Genomic DNA, 16,175 nt, shown 5'->3' with positions numbered 1-16,175 from the left:
CAACCCTCCCCTTGCGCACGGGGCTGCACACTAGAATACAACCTCATTGGTTTTCAAGAGGGACAATGTAGTAAATGTATCATCTGATGAACTTGTTGAAGGTAGATGACTCCGTCCGAACCAGGAACGTACGCAAACGAGAAGGGGGAAAGGTTGTTGGTTCAAGTACTTATAAAAATTTCTTATTTTCTTCTTATTTCTTAGCACATAAAATGTTACTCTAGGAACAAGTCGGTGAAACTATTACCTGAACCACGAAAAATTATCAAATTTGTGGTTGCTGTTCAGGTAATATTGACGGCAAAAGCTGCGTCAAGCATCTCAAAATTAACAGCCAGCACCACTATTGAGGAAGTCCACACTCGTGACCAGTAAGGGTATGAAACAAGCATGAAATCAGATGTTCGCGAACATGAACCACGATGATGACACAGAAGTGTACGAGATAGAAATGAACGGCCACTAAGACGCTATTTTATAGAAAAAATATTTCCCAGCCTAGTAAACAGGTATCCACACGCAATCGCTAGTCGCTCTCACGAGATCTGTTGGACATCCATTAACGTTTTATAATTTTTGTTGTTTACATCATGGAAATATATAAAAGATCCACAGCTCCGCTTAGCTAACGCATTGAATTGAATCAAATAAAATTACATAATAAAAAATTTTTAGAGAAAATTGAGCACAAAAACTCTTCAACAAAAATTAACACTTTATCGCTAGTGAATGCCACGTTTAATAAAACTCACTGTGCGCCTAGAATAGACACTCAAGCGTGCTAGAAAAAAAAACATTTCAATTTTCTCATAACATTATAGCCATTGTTTCGTGCCATATTAATACAATGGTATATCCAATATGTGTCAATCAATCATAATAAACCCTATGTTGCAACCAGCAGCAGCATTTTAGTCGCTTTCGATGGTTTCCAATTAATTTCTATGTAAGTTTGAAAACGACGTGACGATACAAGAGATAGTCGGGCTCGGGTTTTTGGACCCGAAACCCGGACCCGACCCGAACCCAAAGCTTCTCGGGTTCGGGTCGGGTTCCGGGTTTTCAAATTTGATATTCACAGGTTCGGTTCGGGTCGGGGTTTTTGTAATTTCAAATTTTCGGGTTCGGGTCGGGTTCGAGTTTTTCAAACGTGGAAGTCTCGGGTTCGGGTAGGGTTTGGGTTTTGAACAAAACCAACCCAACCATTTCTTGACGCTGTTTACCGCTATTCACAACACCCAATGAACTTTACTTCGTGATACGAATGGATGACACATATAACCGTACTAAATTTTATCACCAAAAGATCGCTAGAATGCGTCATATTTTCTGGTGCTCAAATATTGTTGTTTTTATACATGTATAAAATTTATTCTCTTGAGATTCGCAAACTGCACGAACTATTTTATTTTTTGAACGAGCTCTCATGAGAGAGCTTCAACAATAAGTGTTTCACATCTAAAATCTCTTTGTGACTTATTTTTAATGGTAATCATTAATAAACCAAATCAAAGGAGATTTGTTGGAAAATATTGATTTAACTTTTCATTATGGAGTATGTATTTCGACATACTTTGAAGCCTTAGGCTGCAGTCGGAGTAAACGCGTGAAACTCGGCTAAAGCGTACATCAAATCAAAGGGAGTAGAAATCTACGAGAAGTAGAGGCAATACACAACTATCTATTAGTCCGCTCCTGATTGGTCGTTTTGACAGTCGCAAGCGATTGAAACGCAACGCGGGTGACGTCGTGTAAACTTTCAAATACGATTTGCAAATTTATATAGTTTAATTCAATACACGTAATATATTATACTAAACTGCTTTTGCAGGAATGGTTTTTGATCAAAAATTAGAAATTTTAAGCTTTTTGTTTCCCCATGAGCTAGCCGCCGCTCTATCCTACTTTTCGATTAAGATATCAACGATTTATGAGCTTCTCAGAACGTAATGAATTCGATGTTCAATAATAGTGAATTCAAATGTGATTTTCACTCGTCAGTAATTCGTTTTGCCATAGGCAGACATAACTGGATGCGCGTAGTGCTATTTCAGGTTCAAGTGATTCATTCATTTCTATAGCTAGAATCCAGCGCAGGTCCCTAAAATTAAAAATCTTCGGGATCTTTGGTTCATTCTCCGTATTAATAAGTCGAGTTCGGATCGGGTTCCTCAAATTTTAAATTTTCGGGTTCGGGTCTGGTACATGTTTTCAAATTTCAAAACTTCTCGGGTTCAAGTTTTACAAAAATTTTCACTCTCGGGTGCGGGTAGGATTCGGGTTTTTCAACTTTAAAAAGTTCCGGCTCGGGTCGGGTTCGGGTTTTTCAAATTTTACAATTTCGGGCTCGAGTTGGGTCGGGTTTTTTAATATTCAAGCTCTCGGATTCGGGTTCAAAAAAAAATGAAACCCGACCATCACTACACGATACAGTGAACATAGATCAATAGACTATCACGGAGAGCGACTAAAATGTTGCAACTGGTTGAATCTATAAGTAAGTTGGGATTATTACTTCGATTTCATGTTTTCAGCATGTGACAGTCTTTCATTTTATTTTTTTCGTGTGGAACCAAATGAGATAAATGATCAAAAAGCGCGGAGAAAAGTGAGAAAAAATATCAATCAATTGAAATCGACTCAAGACCATTGAAGATTGAAGATTTTCTATATACTCAACTAGAGTGCTTTCGGAATTGCGCTCTGATCCTCACATTTTAAAAAGAGCTTACGTCTTCGTTATCCGTAGGACTTTGATGCGTTAGGTGCATCAGCTTTAATTGAAACAAACTGTTTCTCAAATTGTGGTAAAATGAACCTGTAAGGGACAATTCATTAATTACGTAACGTAACATAATTAATTGGCAAAATTGACTCCCTCTCCCTCCATGTAACAAATTGTCACAAATTTATCTGTCCTCCCCCCCCTCCTTTGACGTAACATATTTAAAACAATTTACTTCAGTAAAAACATATTACGTAACGTTCTAGCTTTCTCCCCTTCCCCCATTTGTCACAATATGTCACAAATTGTCGAAACCACCTAAATCCTCCTAAACGCGTTACGTAATTTATGAATGTTCCCTAATCAAACAGACACTACAGCTATGTTGAATTAGTCGAGCATCTTGTGTAAAAATACTTTTATTCAAAAAACAAACCAATTACTGAACAGATTAGTGTCAATATATTTAATTTAACGAAATGACGAATTGACTTAGAAATCGTCATACAAAGTTGGCCTTACACCTTACTTACTCTTCCAGAAAGGGGAAGTAAGTGCGATGTATTCTCTCCCATGAAGGGAGTGATGCTGAAATTATTGAGCTTATTCATATGTGTAGTCGCTAGTTATTGTAATGATGTCATCAATAATACATTTAACAAATTTTACGATAATCATAAGATAGCTGATACCGTAAATTTGTTTGCTGATTTCTTTCGCGTAGTGTTTAGAAGCGACTATACCGTCCCTTCGGAAGAGTATTTGGAAACATTACCATCGTAAAACATAAATCTCCCCCGTCCCACTGTAAGCCGAGCTGACGTCTTGAAGGCTCTGACTGCTGTTGATTCGTCGAAAGGGCCTGGCCCCGATCATCTATCGCCCCAATTTATAAAAAGCTGCGCCCACGTGCTGTCTCTTCCGGTGTGTATCATTTTCAATCGCTCTCTCGCTGATGGCATTTTTTCTATCGCCTGGAAAGAAGCTGCTATCGTTCCCATTCACAAGGCTGGAAATATTCACAACGTCGAAAATTACAGAGGTATCTCATTATTAAACTGTCTCTCCAAAGTTCTTGAAAAGCTGGTCTACAACGTCACGTATGCAGCTGCATCCCACATTATCTCGGAGTATCAACACGGGTTTGTCACAAAACGATCAACAACTTCTAACCTGATAGCTTACACTTCTAAGTTGTTTTCCGCCGTCGAGAAGCGTCATCAGGTGGACGCAATTTACGCCGATTTCTCAAAAGCTTTCGACAAAGTACCGCACAACATCGCAATCTTGAAATTAAAGCGTTTGGGATTTCCCACCTGGCTGACTAACTGGTTGCAGTCGTATCTTTCCGATCGTTCGGCATTCGTGAGTATAAAAAACACGCGTTCAAGCACATTCAGAACACCCACAGGTGTCCCGCAAGGCAGTCATCTGGGCCCGCTTATTTTTATTCTGTTTATTAACGATATCTGTAGTCGGATCAAGTCTGGGAAATTGCTGTACGCGGACGATCTCAAAATCTTCCGAACTATCGCTTCTGCACTTGACGTCGTAGTGCTTCAAGAAGATATCTGTACTATTCAAGAATGGTGCACGCTTAACGGAAAGGAAGTCACCGTTAGTAAATGCAAAGTAATCAGTTTCGAACGCTTGCTTACTCCAGGACGTTATGAATACAGCCTAAAAGGAAGAACAATTGAAAGCGTCGACTCGATCCGTGACTTGGGAGTGCTCTTCGATAGGAAGTTGAGCTTTTCCGACCATATCACCGCGACAACTGCTAAGGCTTTCGGAATGCTGGGCTTCTTAAAGCGGAACACGGCGGACTTCGATGATTTCTACGCACTAAAAGTACTCTACTATGCCCTGATCAGAAGTGTTCTGGAGTATGCTGTGCAAGTGTGGGCACCATACCATGCCGTTCAAATTGACCGACTAGAGTGTATACAAAGATGTTTTGTGCGATTCGCCCTCAGGAAACTTCCATGGAATGATCCAGTTGTGTTGCCCCCTTATGCCGATAGATGTATGCTACTCGGTCTGCAGACTCTGGCGACGCGCCGTATCTTCCTGCAAAAAGTTTTTGTTTTCGACTTGCTGTCAGGTAATATCGACAGTCCCGATCTTCTCTCGGGCGTTAATTTGTATGCGCCTCCTCGTGTTCTCCGTAACCCCACTCTGTTGTGGATCCCTAGACACTGTACTTCATATGGACAAAATAATCCACTGGAAAGATGTTTCCGCAGATTTAACGAAGCTTCTTCAGTGTATGATTTTAACGTTTCCAAGCATAGATATAAGATATTAATAAGAAATATATAGTTTTATAATGCGTCTGTACGGTGTATACCGAAGATAAGGAAATAAATAAAATAGTAGTAGTCGGTGTTAAGTGATTTTCTTTCGATTTGTGGACAATCTTGTTTTATAGATTTAATTCTGGGCAGTTTGCTTTAGTTGATTAAATCATTGAAATATATATACTTTAATCCTATTGATCAACAAGAATCTTTCCTGGCCGGGGTTCTGATTTGCCAGTCCGGAACCAACCTTGAAATTAGTTTCATTTAAATAGAATATATCAAAAACTTGTATTAGCATGATGCTATGGTAATAGTGGCAAGACGCCAGATCAAGAAAATAGAAGTTGAACCGTTTCTGATAATCTAAAAATCGCCTGCTAAATCAGAAGCTTGAGTGCAAATTTCGTCATTATCTTCGTTCGAACATTCTAACAATATTTTTACTCATTTCGATTCAGCGTCTTCTATACCTTTCAAACGACTAATTTAGAATACCTTGTGTTTTCTAGCTCCGCCAAGAATAGAGGTTTCTTGTCGCAAATTTTTATTTGCTTAAATGCTTCCTTTTTTATCCCTGAGTCGAAATTTCATATTGCCGCGATGTTTAATTGCCTCTAACTATTGAAAAAATCAAAAAATCTACCAACTGCTCATTTCACCCCATATGCTGATGATCTATTTTGCCTCATTTCCCCATATTTTTACACCATTTGGATGAATTTCAAGTGGGGAATGGAAAAAAAGATGCCAGATCTCAAAATTTATCAGCAAATTTGCATTTGATTTTTCCATTACGCTTTTTTACAGACTTCTGATATTTCGCAATACAAAACCATTATCATTAATTTTCAACAAGTATTTAACATTTTGGATTATTTAAAAAATCATCGCACTACTTTCCTCCTTCAAGTATCTTGCAGGACTTTTCAGATTTATACATGCTATTACATAAATTGATCTGGCATCCGCGTTGTTCATTCAACACTGTCAAAACATCAATCCTTTAACTGCAGAGTCAGAAATTTGTTGTGATTTGAGACAGTCAACAATTTTCTCGTGTTCTTCGTAGAGTGCGATAGTTATAGCAAAATGACGTGAGTATTTTTTCAATTTCTGCGCTAAACTGTTTGTTAGGCTTTTATCCCGCATTTTCGTTCCTTCGTTTTTTCGTTTTTCATTTCAGTACCAAAATATCGAAAGACATTCTGCACGAGTGCGTCACTGAGGTGTTTAATGATGATAGAAAGAACCATCGTCGCATCCTGCAAACGGTGGAATTTCCGATTGGTCTGAAGAACTAAGATCCCCAAAAGCATAAGTGTTTCTCCGGCAGTCAATTACGTTAATATTTAATATCGGACAATGGACGAGATGCACTTGTGAATTGCTATTCACTCGGTTTGCTCATGGATACTGATATCAGGAAGTCCTCTTGTTTTGGAAGGAAGGACCACCAAACAATTGAGCAGGTTAAAGCTAGAGGATTACCGAACACCTATGTACAAACTGGTGTACGTAATGTTGCTGAGTCAGTTTTTAAAATCAAATTCGCAAATGTATGGCACGAATGTTCCTTAAAGAGTATTCTAATTTATATCCGTATTCAACCGCAACCAAATACTATTCAGTCGGGAATTTTATCATCTAAGCTCTTGTTACTTCCGAAGCAGGAAGCTCGGTTCGTTTGGATCATTGTTGAATGCATTTCTCCAGAGCGCATTTACACGTTCCGTGCCGTTGGTGTTGTGTGTGAATGTCTCTTATACGAAATATATGTTGACGTTCTGCACCGGTGAGAGTGATGGATCGTGGAAATGGCACTTTGATTTCGCATTCAAATTCATCCCTAAATTTTGAATACAATGTAACTGCCTATTAGGACCATTTCATTAACTTTCTCTTTCAATTTTAATATAATTACAATAACGGTGTATTAAATATGTTTCAATAATTTTTAAATGAATGATGAAATACGATAGTTTTGTTATTTATAACACATTATGTAAAGCGTTGAGTATCATTTACACGATCCGTCAGTTTACAATTTTAAGCGCGGTGACTACTGGTTTCTTGCTCGCGCGTCTATTGTTTTTTTCCGGACTAGTATTATCTAACATGGCATACTTTAACATATTTTATACTAAAGCTGATATACATGGCATACTTTAACATATTATATAATAAAGATACATGCGTTGAACTGTTTGGTTGATTGCATATCTCCAATATACACTATTCGAAAGTATAGACAATATCGAGTGGCAGTATCCACAGATACTTCATCCGCCTCGGTCATCGGGATAGGACCAGAGCAGATCGCATTTCAGTTCCTCATGCGGTACATTCAGTTTATAGATCGAGGGACTGAGACCATCCTGATAGTTCTTTGATTCGCTGTAATTATTGACATCGGTGAATTTGTATAATTTGTGGCCAACACCACTTAGCAACATTGTGTTTTGTGGGTTAAACGTAAACTGGTTCATTGCATCATCGCCAATCTACCGTTCCTTGTAAAAACCACAGCTGGGGTTTGATCGTTTGGGAGGGTTGGCTTGGTCGTTGGCAATGGAACATTGCAAGATGGCGTTATCTGAGTATACTGGTTGCAGTTGAAAACTGAAAATCCAACCAGCGACATTCGTATTTTCTCTTGTTCTAAGCAAGGCATGGGAAGTAGCGCACATTATTCGTACAATGATGCGCTATAATGCGCACTACTTCCGATGTGATTGATAAGCACTGAACAAGTGAAAAAAAAAACAATTGTCGCCCGCTTATCCACAAAGTGATATGGTTTAAAAGCAATTTGAACCAAGTTCCTTGTACTGAATGGTATCAAACTTTCTAAATCCAAGCTCTGAACTGTCAGAAAAGTGAGGTTAAACATTTTTGTGCAATGTTCTATGACTTTGTTTGCAAAAAGCCAAACTTGACAGAGTGAAGTTCACTCAGTTATGAATGAATGTAGTGTCACGATTCACCACTTCATTTACAGTGTTCCCGATAAAAAGATAAAAAATATTCAAAACAGTGCAGCCAAAATGCATATTTTGCACCTCACCATTCTTGCTGTGGTGTAAAAAATATTCAATATTCTTGCAATTTTCAATTTTTAAATTATCATTAAAATCGAGGAAACGCCGGAAAAGTCTCATTTAAACGGAATTGTTTATAAAAACATGAAATCTTTCGATTAAAAATAAGAAAAAGGAAGGTTAGGTCTAACGAGAAAGGTCAATTGCCATATTCGGTTAGCGTACAGATACTTTGATCTCTTGAATAGCTGTTTTTGTGACAAGAGTAAATTGTAACTTGTAAAATAATAAAAATCAAATTGAACATCAATAATCCGTCGATGTACTATAGCCTTTCTTGTGACAAAGAACAAGGTTGTAGGATTTTAGTTTATATTGTCTTACATTTTGAATTTTTTTTTTCATAAGGAACTTTTCAAAATTTCATCAAATCGGAAATTTAAATCTTTTTATGAAGTAATTTTAAAGCCCCTCCCGAAACAAAATCCTGGCTACGGGCCTGAGTGGATTAATTATAAATATCGATCAATCGATTTCGATGGAACCTGATCTTAATATAGTATCACGTATTTGAAAAATTTGTCACTTGGAACAGCTACAGCTCCGAATTCATAATATATTTTAAATTTGAACTATTTCAGTACTGTTTATAAAAACTGACCGAGGGCTTCAGAAGAACACGCGCTGGTCTCATAAGCCATTCTTCGTATGTTCTAGCTCCATCCAGGAACGTGTTTTTAGTGTTCAGTATGTCAGTCTGGCTCAATTTGAAAGGTTTCATAGTTGTCATAACAACTCGCTCGTTACAGAAAGCAATCTAATGTTTGCTAGACTCTGTTGGTATTTGACGCACCGTCTGTGATGGTGCATTCTATTTGACCCTTAATCCTCCGGCAGTCGCCTCATTATCTATATTTAAGTGGAGCTCTAAGGCGATTTCAACATAACGATGTGCACTCAGTGCTCTATTTGACTTCTGGAGGGTAGAGAATCGGCAATCGAAATGGAAGGTCAAGTTCTGGAATAGAAAGTTATATGAAGGCTTTGCTTTTCTTTAAAGTTGATAATTAAATTAAAATCCCATTGCGGAGCACCCTTTCATACTATTTTTAAGGTTGAATTACAGAAAATTCAGAACAAAGTATCACAATTAACTTTTGTCCATGTAAAAATCTTAATTAATTTCTCAACGGTGATATTTGACTGATCGGGAATTGTCAAAATGTACGCAAATAATAACAAAATGCTAATTCATTGAAGCAGTTTCATTATGTGTCAGAATTGTACAGTATTTTTCCTCAAAATAAGATCAAAAAGTTCATAAAATGATAACAAAAAATTCAACATTAAAGCCATCTGCGAATATAACTGGTCGCGCTGCAATCTCTGTCGCAGCGTTGAAATTCTAGTTCCACAACGAAGCTGCCAAAGATCACACTACCGACAATTGATTATTGTAACATTGGCAGTGCAGATTGCTTTGGCTCCTGCACGCTAATCCCAACAGCACACCGACACGGAATATGTAGGTTAGACTCTCGCCACATTCGCTCTTCCGTGCTTGTCCACGTTACTGTATATCTCTGTTGCTCTGCCTACTGCCATCGCTAGTGTGGCGCCATCTCACTCATCCCGCGGAAAACCAGCAACGGAGATAAACATTTTCAATTGAACAACCAATTTCTTTTCGCACACACAAAGAAACCACGTTTCCAAACGCGTGGGCAACAACAACTTTTCACATTAACGTTTTGCATAAATCTTCCATTTTCTAGACGAACTTTTCTTTGTTGAACTTTGCGGAATACATAGCACAGTGGTAGTTTCCAGGCCCCTGCCATCCGAATCCAGTATCACTAGGCAAGGTACGGGAGAGTGAGAAAATGAGAAGCGGTACTCCTCCTCACCAACAGATGCTTTTTCGCGTTGCAAAACTTCGTGGAGCCTACGAGAATTTTTCGCATTTTTTCAATCATCTTATTTCATTTATAGGCACTTATTATTGTACAGTGCTATATTCACTGAGTAAACACATTTCTATTGAGAATTAACTAACATCTGAATTATGTAGACACCGTTTACCATTTCTCCATGAGTAGTAGCAAACCGAGTAAGAACCTCAGCACTGCTGATCAAAAATTCCGAAAACTAATCACTTTGCAGCAATATGTGCCATATTTCGCACCACCCTTGATTGTGTGTATCTAAAAATTGGCTTTAGTTTAAAACGTTGACAAAAATCAGGATGATATATTGAAGCCCACGCTGGGGGAACCTCTCACAATTCCGCACAATGCCATAGAACAGCGGGACACATTATTATCATTGTCAAGTAAGAACGTTGTTCTGTTTCTTTTTCCTTGCGATTTGCATTTTCTGCCGCTGCTTAGCTCAATCAGTCAGTTGTTCTCTGTCAGCAGCACTTGACTATTGTTCTCTGATTCCTTTTCTAATTAAAAACTGTTTTTCTTTCGCTCCTCATCTCTTCTAGCATCATTGTCATCATGATGCCATCGCAACCACAGTTCCAGCAGTCTGTACCACCCACACCAGCGATGGCACAGAAGTGTTGGCTCACACAGGGTCTCTTGTTGCTTGTTTTTTTTCTCACGGCAGTTTTCACTACAGGTGCTTTCCACGCTTATCTCGTCGACCACCCTCCGATGCAGACGTACACACACTCGAAGCACGCACGGATCCTGGTATGTTGGGTTGGAGTCAAGCTCTTCTTGTTTAGAGTTCCGCTTGTTGGTACAAACCTATCCACTAACTCCCACTAACTGTGTCAGCCCACGAGCAGACACGGCTTGCCTGGCTATCAGCAGAGAGCCTCTCCTTTCTCTTAGCCAGGTGGTACTTTAATGCCCATCCAAACAGCATCCAAACCCGCCGACGGCAGCCTATTTCGCGGAACCGAGTGAGAAAGAGGTCACCGCACAGCTTGCGACGGAACACTAGTGACCAGTCAGCACACGCTCTGGGGCCACTTCGAAGTAGTCGAGTCCGAACACGCCAATGTTTCTGACACCACTGAAAACAGATTTTCCAACCAGAAGCGAAAAATTTCCCTGCATTCTGATGGATTTTCTCGCGCTCGCTCTCTGTTTCTCTTGCATTGGGTCGGAGAAAATTCAAATTTCACTGCATTCACAGTACGGAGAGTGGAAAAGCACGTGAGAATGTGCCCGATCGAGATAAGAATTCTGTGACCGGTTCTAGGGTCAGGTCATCCTGTTGCGCTTGTCGGTGAGCCAGCCATGGTGAGAAGGTTTTTGCTCACTGTGTCAGAAAGAAGCTGATGCGGCGGCATTGACGGCGGCAGTTCCACCACCAGATGATGCTACCGCGGTGGAGTAAATGTGGGAAACTGGGACACCACACAACACCACTAGCAAACGTATTGTAGAGCTGGTGGTAGTGATGGGGGTAAGGATTAATACCGCAGCGCAGCAGAATCCTTCATCTCATAAACTAAGGTCGGTGTGTGCGGCGCTGCCTGGTAACAGTTGTTTACACTCCCGTTGTGGGTGGCGAACGTCAGCGATTGTCGTTGTGTTGAAGTGAATGTTAAAGTTGGTGGTGCTGAGAAGTTCTAAATATTTCAAATTTTTCAACGAATCAATTGTATGTATGTAGATTAGACCTTTCCACATTTTGAAAAAGTTTTGAAATATACATCGGTCAGCTCAAATTCTTGTTCTAGGTGTGAATTTAAGAACTTTCGCCAAAAATGGCTTAATTTGGACATGATTTAGAGGTGTCTCCAATCAAAAATCGTGTTTTTGATATGTTTCCATAGGAAGACCACTTACACTCTGATTTAATAGGCCTTACAAGCCCACATGTCGTCAAAGGTTGTTCCTTAGACATATCTTAACATGTTTTAACAGGTGAACATAGCTCTAATCGCAATAGAAAATTTGTTAATTGGATTTTTATATAGAAAAGAATACCAAAATCAAGAAAAAATACTACTAATTTTCTTTGGTTTTGATATACTTTCTTATATGAAAATCCAGTTAACAAATTTTCTAGTGCGATTAGAGCTATGTTCACCTGTTAAAACATGTTAAAATATGTCTAAGGAACAACCTTTGATGATATGTGGGCATGTATGGACTATTGAATCAGAGTGTAAGTGATCTTTCTATAGAAACATATCAAAAACACGATTTTTGATTGGAGACACCTCTAAATCATGTTCAAAGTAAGCCATTTTTGGCGAAAGTTCTTAAATTCACACCTAGAACAAGAATTTGAGCTGACCGATGCATATTTCAAAACTTTTTCAAAATGTGGAGAGGTCTAATGTAGATAGATCAATTTATCATGCTGCGTACTAGTTGTTATTTTCGTCGTAGTTCAAAGAGTTGGACGGCTGATAAATTCATAGCATGCGCGCAAAATTTTCTAGATAACACGGTGCTACAGGTTGTAGATATCTCCAAATGCAACACAAAATAATGCATGAAAATTTTAAATAATCTTGCTTTATAGCAAAAAAAAAATTTTCGGTGCCTTCGGCGGTAAATTTTTTTCTATGCGCTCGTTTTTCAACCAATATTCAATTCTTTGAGTGTTCTAGAAAGAAGAAAAAAATACCTTTCCAACGGTATGATATGATATGTTCTTTTGTTAAAATACTATGCGGTTTATGGGACAACAATATGAAAACCATCATTATCTTGCGATTTTTTCCTAATCTTATGATACTTGTTCAACATTCTTCCAAAGAAGCGTCTTTGTTTTAATAAAACATTGAAGAGAAAATTTTAATTTCACATATAGCAACATAATATCAGTCGAAAAATGGTCGAGTGTTTAATTTGTTTGCAAATTAGAAGCTTGCTCGCATGAACTCTAAGGGGTTAGTGAGATATTGTCGCGCACTATATAACTCTAAAATTATATATTCCGTTATTTTTTTTCAATTTTAACTTCGAAATTTACTAGAGATGGGCGGGTATAGATTTATTCGTACCCGGACCCGACCCGTACCCGAATATTATTTTTGTAAGCTTACCCGAACCCGACCCGTACCCGGATTTTATAAAAATGCAAAACCCGAACCCGACCCGTACCCGTACCCAGGCCTGTAAAAAAATCCGAAAGCGAACCCGATCTATACCCGACCCGAACCCGATCCGTACCTGACCCGAACCCGACCCGTACCCGATCCAAATCCGACTCGCACCCAAATTAAAATAAATTAAAAACCGTGTCCGATCCGAATCCGATTTTCAATAAATAAATTTGGACCTATTTGATTCGAAAGAGTAGGAAAGCTCGGTGCTGGTTGGCGGAGTTTTCTTTTTTTATCTCTTTTATTTAAGTAGATTATGCACTATTGAAAAATATTTCTTTTCACGTAATAGAATTAAACTCAACGGAAATAACACAAACTCCACAAATTAAGAAAATTCGTTTATTATGTTCGAAAACTGTCATCCATGATTTTCAGAAAACAAAATGAAATGCAACATATGAAAACATATTTTACAAAATTTTAGGTAAAAAACGAAAGATTTCTAATACAAACAAAGCCAAAGGATCTTTGCCAACTTACGCCTTCCGCAAACTAGGCCCCCTCTCCTATTACACTAATTTACCAATTTTGGGGTGATTGCAGTAAGCTAAGAAAAAAGGCTTTTTCTATGTCAATTTTGGGTCGCTGAGCGCGGAAATCATATCCATTTTTTTTCGTAAAATCGTTTTTGAGCTTTTTGAAAAACATGTTCTTGGAACTTGGACTGCAAATCTTAGGAATAAATCTTCCGATTAACAATTCAGAAAAAAATCTTTTAAAATCCTATGTGACAGAGAAACTCCTCCCATAAATTTTAAGCCAGAGATAAGCCTTTAAATAAAATATTTCAGCCAATAATTCTCTGGGATTATTTCACATTCAATGATGGAATGATGACATGTTTTGGTCGACAAAAGTATTCGAAGGGTCAGACTAAACGAACCTCAGCTATAGACGGCTTGTCGTGACATTGTGTATGGCTTTCAGTACATACGAAAACTTTCAAGTGGAAAAATTTATTTTCGACCGAAAGTGTGATTGGATGAAAATCTCAAAGTTCCTATATTTACTTATGGCCAATTTCTTCACTGGATGAAAACCGGTTTTCGCTGAAAACCAGTTTTCGGGTTGCTTGTGGCCAATTAGCCAAAAATCGGTTTTCAACGAAAAGTGAAGAAATTTTTCAAGTTAAGAAATTAGCCGTTAGTGTCTCATAACATTTTTGGTGTGAGGACATTTTTCCGAAACTACTTTACCGCAAAATCTGGGTATATTTGAGCTTACATCAGACTTCTTTCAGTAAATTTTCGATGAGATAAATTCTTCCAAAAATCATCTAAATAAACATCAATTTTATTATAAACACGCTTAACTTCTGTCCGTCATAATTATTTTGTAATTTAGTGAGTGATTTTGCAATTGAGAAAGGTCCAATTTATCAGTATATTTTGGATAATTTGGAATAATCTCATGTACGCATATACATGTGAGCATTGCTTCTTAATTAAACTTATCAGTAGATTTTGCAGTAACGCCAAACATTTTTGTCAATAAAGCCATAAAACAATCAACAATTTTTGGTGATTGGTGGTTAATTTAGACTCTTTTCCTTAAACAGATCGATAGAAGTTATACACTACATATCTTTCCCATGCACTTGTTTTTCTTTTTGAATTGTGGAAAAATGAAGAAAATTTACAACATTAAAACTTCAAAAATACTCGAGAAACTCCACAAAAAGCGATAAATGTTTCCCTGTTTTATAGTACAGCAAAATTCTTCAAACGAAATTTTCTAAATGATGAACTTCCAGTTCAAAATCTATGAATAGTCCCATTCACTCGATACACGCTCACCTACAGGACGAATGTATGTCAACATGAAAAATTATGCTTGTTTTAATATTTTCTTACGAGGATAAGTTATCATTTTTTGATTTTTGTTGCAAAGGTCATCCGAACACTCAAAAACGGGTAAGTGCGCAATTTTTCGAAAAAACCCGACCCGACCCGTACCCGGTGATAACAAAACCCGAACCCGCTCCGATTCCTACGGGTACGGGTTCGGGTCGGGTATCGGGTGAATATACTTATCTTATGACAAGCACAATTTAGCACATTTTGAAAAAAAAACTATTTTTAAAGTTTGAGATTGAATGTCTTGAAACTTATAAATGGTTAAACAATTCAGAGAAGACAATCGAAGTTACTATCTATTCTGTATTAATTTTTCAAATATTACGAAGATGAACACATAAAAATATAAAAAAAAACTGGAAAACATGAAAACATGAAAACATGAAAACATGAAAACATGAAAACATGAAAACATGAAAACATGAAAACATGAAAACATGAAAACATGAAAACATGAAAACATGAAAACATGAAAACATGAAAACATGAAAACATGAAAACATGAAAACATGAAAACATGAAAACATGAAAACATGAAAACATGAAAACATGAAAACATGAAAACATGAAAACATGAAAACATGAAAACATGAAAACATGAAAACATGAAAACATGAAAACATGAAAACATGAAAACATGAAAACATGAAAACATGAAAACATGAAAACATGAAAACATGAAAACATGAAAACATGAAAACATGAAAACATGAAAACATGAAAACATGAAAACATGAAAACATGAAAACATGAAAACATGAAAACATGAAAACATGAAAACATGAAAACATGAAAACATGAAAACATGAAAACATGAAAACATGAAAACATGAAAACATGAAAACATGAAAACATGAAAACATGAAAACATGAAAACATGAAAACATGAAAACATGAAAACATGAAAACATGAAAACATGAAAACATGAAAACATGAAAACATGAAAACATGAAAACATGAAAACATGAACGGACAAAAAAGCGTTAAATTATAAACAAAGTAAAATGTAGAAAGCACTAAACAAAGTAAGGGCGGGAATAGTACAATTTGCACATCGATTTCCTTGCTCACTGCTACCCTCGGTTCAATTCTTAGTGCCCGTTCTAGAGATTCTTAGCAATAATTTAAAGTTTGATGATAATTTTGGGGAATTTCTGTACATTGCA

General features: G+C 37.4%; 2 protein-coding genes across 7 annotated transcripts in view; one reads left to right on the top strand and one right to left on the bottom strand.

Moving 5' to 3' along the window:
* Positions 1 to 11,048, bottom strand: part of LOC131689068 (uncharacterized) — a 492,270-nt gene extending 481,222 nt beyond the window's left edge. For 2 of the 4 annotated variants that reach the window (XM_058973852.1, XM_058973854.1), the window contains exon 1: positions 10,826 to 11,048. The gene's annotated coding sequence lies outside the window, so the exon portion shown is untranslated. Of the gene's footprint in view, positions 1 to 9,582; positions 10,088 to 10,148 lie in introns of those variants that run through there. The other 2 variants (XM_058973851.1, XM_058973853.1) reach the window with 2 other exon arrangements.
* LOC131689069 (uncharacterized) overlaps positions 1 to 16,175 on the top strand; it is a 59,601-nt gene that overhangs the window by 25,576 nt on the left and 17,850 nt on the right. The window contains exon 1 of one of the 3 annotated variants that reach the window (XM_058973859.1): positions 11,672 to 11,690. The exons of the other annotated variants lie outside the window; for them this stretch is intronic. The gene's annotated coding sequence lies outside the window, so the exon portion shown is untranslated. Of the gene's footprint in view, positions 1 to 11,671; positions 11,691 to 16,175 lie in introns of those variants that run through there. 3 annotated transcript variants of the gene reach the window in all.

The sequence above is a fragment of the Topomyia yanbarensis genome, chromosome 3 (genome assembly GCF_030247195.1).
Source record: "Topomyia yanbarensis strain Yona2022 chromosome 3, ASM3024719v1, whole genome shotgun sequence".
In the NCBI taxonomy this organism is placed as follows: Eukaryota; Metazoa; Arthropoda; class Insecta; order Diptera; family Culicidae; genus Topomyia; species Topomyia yanbarensis.
This window is presented reverse-complemented; position numbering and strand designations above follow the sequence as displayed.